The sequence below is a fragment of the Salmo trutta genome, chromosome 14, assembly GCF_901001165.1.
Source record: "Salmo trutta chromosome 14, fSalTru1.1, whole genome shotgun sequence".
Lineage (NCBI taxonomy): Eukaryota > Metazoa > Chordata > Actinopteri > Salmoniformes > Salmonidae > Salmo > Salmo trutta.
Window position 1 is genome coordinate 65,644,283 of NC_042970.1, and position 3,400 is coordinate 65,647,682.

The window sequence follows — 3,400 nt, forward strand, 5'->3', positions numbered from 1 at the left end:
AGCTGTCGAGGGGCAGTGTGCCCACAAAAGCCTGGGACTTGATTGGAGGCAGTACAGGGTCGTATTCAATAGGAACCAAACAGAATGAAAATGGACTGAAACTGCATGGGACTACCTGAACTTGTCCTGTAAGAAATGCTTTAAAAAATCCTGTAAAGACCTTAAAGAAATTACTTTTTTTTTAAAAGTCACTTTCTACGCACAAGTCCACATCAAATCAAATTTTATTGGTCACATACACTTGGTTAGCAGGTGTTAATGTGAGTGTAGCGAAATACTTGTGCTTCTAGTTCCAACAGTGCAGTAATATCTAACAATTCCCAAAAACTATCTAATACACACAAATCTAACAAGTCATCTAACAATTCTCCAACAACTACCTAATACACACTAATCTAAAGGGTGAATGAGAATATGTACATATAAATATATGGATGAGCTATGGCCGAGTGGCATAGGCAAGGTGCAGTAGATGGTATAAAATACATGATATACATGTGATGTGAGTAATGTAAAGATATGTAAACATGATTAAAGTGCCATTATTTAAAGTGACATTGTTTAAAGTGATTAGTGATCCATTTATTAACGTGATCCACTTTTGACAATACATGCACTTAATTACAGTGCTTATACTTACCGTAAAACTCAAATAGCCCCAGAGTCCCTTTTAATAGCTGGGCAACGGCACACATTTCAGCAAATAAACACCCGTTTTGGGTCTAAATTAATTGTTTCCGTGGTCTGTTCCATGGACACAGTTCTGATTTTCCCATGGTCATGTGCATTAAAACATTTTTTTTTTAATTCTGTCATTGTAGTTAGCCCTGGCAACAACACCAAAAAGAAACACGACATCAAGAAGTGCAAAATCAGGGATGTATGATCGGCAACCTAGTCTTTGCAAGTCTGATCTGTGATGGATTTCTTATTATAATGTACACTACCGTTCAAAAGTTTGGGGTCACTTAGAAATGTCCTTGTTTTTGAAAGAAAAGCACATTTTTGTCCATTAAAATATCATAAAAATGATCAGAAATACAGTGTAGACATTGTTAATGTTGTAAATGACTATTGTAGTTAGAAATGGTTGATTTGTAATGTTTTATCTACATTATCAGCAACCATCACCCCTGTGTTCCAATGGCATGATGTGCTAATCCAAGTTTAGCATTTTAAAAGGCTAATTGATCATTAGAAAACCCTTTTGCAATTATGTTAGCACAGCTGAAAACTGTTGTCCTGATTTAAAGAAGCAATAAAACTGGCCTTTAGACTAGTTGAGTATCTGGAACATCAGCATTTGTGGGTTCAATTACAGGCTCAAAATGGCCAGAAACAAATAACTTTTTTCTGAAACTCATCAGGCTATTCTTGTTCTGAGAATTGAAGTCTATTCCATGCGAGAAATTGGCAAGAAACTGAAGATCTCGTACAAAGCTGTGTACTACTCCCTTCACAGAACAGCACAAACTGTCTAGAACCAGAATAGAAAGAGGAGTGGGAGGCCCCGGTGCACAACTGAGCAAGAGGACAAGTACATTAGAGTGTCTATTTTGAGAAACAGATGCCTCACAAGTCCTCAACTGGCAGCTTCATTAAGTAGTACCTGCAAAACACCAGTCTTAACGTCAACAGTGAAGAGACGACTCCGGGACCCTGGCCTTCTAGACAGAGTTCCTCTGTCCAGTGTCTGTTCTTTTGCCCAGCTTAATCTTTTATTTTTATTGGCCAGTCTGAGATATGTCTTTTTCTTTGTAACTCTGCCTAGAAGGCCAGCATGCCAGAGTCACCTCTTCACTGTTGAGACTGGTGTTTTGCGGGTACTATTTAATGAAGCTGCCAGTAATAAGTGAGGTAATGGAGTCCAGGTGTGCCTGCTGATGACGTGCAGGTGTGCATAATGATTGATGCCGGTGGTTAGTATACCGGCGACATCGAACGCTGGAGGGGAGCACCGGGAGTAGACTTGACAATATTGATATACATTACCCCAAAACATTCACTCCTCCTATTTGTCATTTGATGATTTTTGTAAATTGGATGTAAATCTTCTCAGATGGGTTGATATGTAGTTTATTTGTTTGTAAATATTTATGTGTGTCCTCAGCATCTTGTCTCATTGTCAAACTAGTGTCTGTCAATGCAGTTGTATTTCTGTATCACATTAAGTTGGAGTGGATGTGTGCGCAACAAAAAAAGTTATCCTTCAAACAGGGTAAGAGTGGGGGTGGAGGGGTCAAATAAATCAACACAAACAATGAAATACTGATATTCATTGATTTGCACAAAATTACTCTCATTGTAAATTCAATTCGTATTGGCATTGAAAATGTTTTCCTTTACGCTATTAAGCTAGCTTAAAGTTGCACAGATAATTAGCCTTTAACCCAACAGGCTACAGGAAAGACAGGATAAAAATCAACCAATCAAAACAATATTCCAAGCTGGTTCAGAGACTATAATGTTTTTTGTACTCTTATTATGATGAAACTTTCCACAAATAGCAACGGATAAAGAGAAAGTTTTGAGTAAAGTTCAGTAATCAAATGTTGGGTAGGATGGTGGTTTCCTTCGGTGGCCAGATCACCTTGATCAAATTCTATGGTCTACAGGCTGCTTGACCTATAAGAGAAAACATCTTTTTGATATCAATTATGAAACCAAAAGACTAGAAACGACAGGAAATAGAATATACTTAATCCTACAAAGAATACAGAAGTCACAGATACAGAGTGGGACTACTTAGTTCTGTTATTTCTAACTAGATCAGTAGAAATGTAGGGCTAAATGAAACTACAGTTCTTCAATTGCAGAAATGAGGCTTTTAGTTTAATACATATGATTTTATAGCACTTTTCTAAAACCCAAAGGTGTTAAAATAAGCAACTATGAAGAAAACCAACACAAAAATGGCAACAAATTACCTGGGCTAGGGTCGAAGAGGAGGCGGGAAGAAAGAGACAACACAAAACGTCTGTGATGGTGTGTAGACACAAACAGAAGGGGAATGTTGAAATCCCCAGACGACATCCTCAATTTTGCACTATGCAACACACTGCAATAAGCTGTGCACTGACAGATCAAACACACAATGGGTTTATCAACACTTATGTAAGATTTCTTGTATTATTTCTTATATTTAACCTTAATGAGGCCTGTAATTACAAAGACAGACACATCAAATACAATTACAAAATGCAAAACTGCACAAACAGCAAACACGAGGGCATTGAAACTAATCAACAGTTCACACTGTACAGTATCTACATAGCTGGATGTCTCTACATAGCCAAAGAGCATTGTGGTTAAAAAGGTACCGAAACCCATCTTCTCACAGACTATTTGTGTGCTGAGCTATCATACTCTACTTAACTTATTAGAGCAACATGAGGGTATT

The 3,400-nt window shown here is 37.5% G+C and overlaps 1 long non-coding RNA gene across 1 annotated transcript; it reads right to left on the minus strand.

The window, feature by feature from the left end:
* Nucleotides 1-2,029: 2,029 nt before the first annotated feature.
* Nucleotides 2,030-3,036, minus strand: LOC115207129 (uncharacterized). Its single transcript, XR_003880925.1, has 2 exons — nt 2,928-3,036; nt 2,030-2,625 (listed from the first exon to the last, which is right to left on the minus strand). It is a non-coding gene; the product is annotated as an uncharacterized LOC115207129 (long non-coding RNA).
* Between the last annotated feature and the right edge of the window lie 364 nt (nt 3,037-3,400).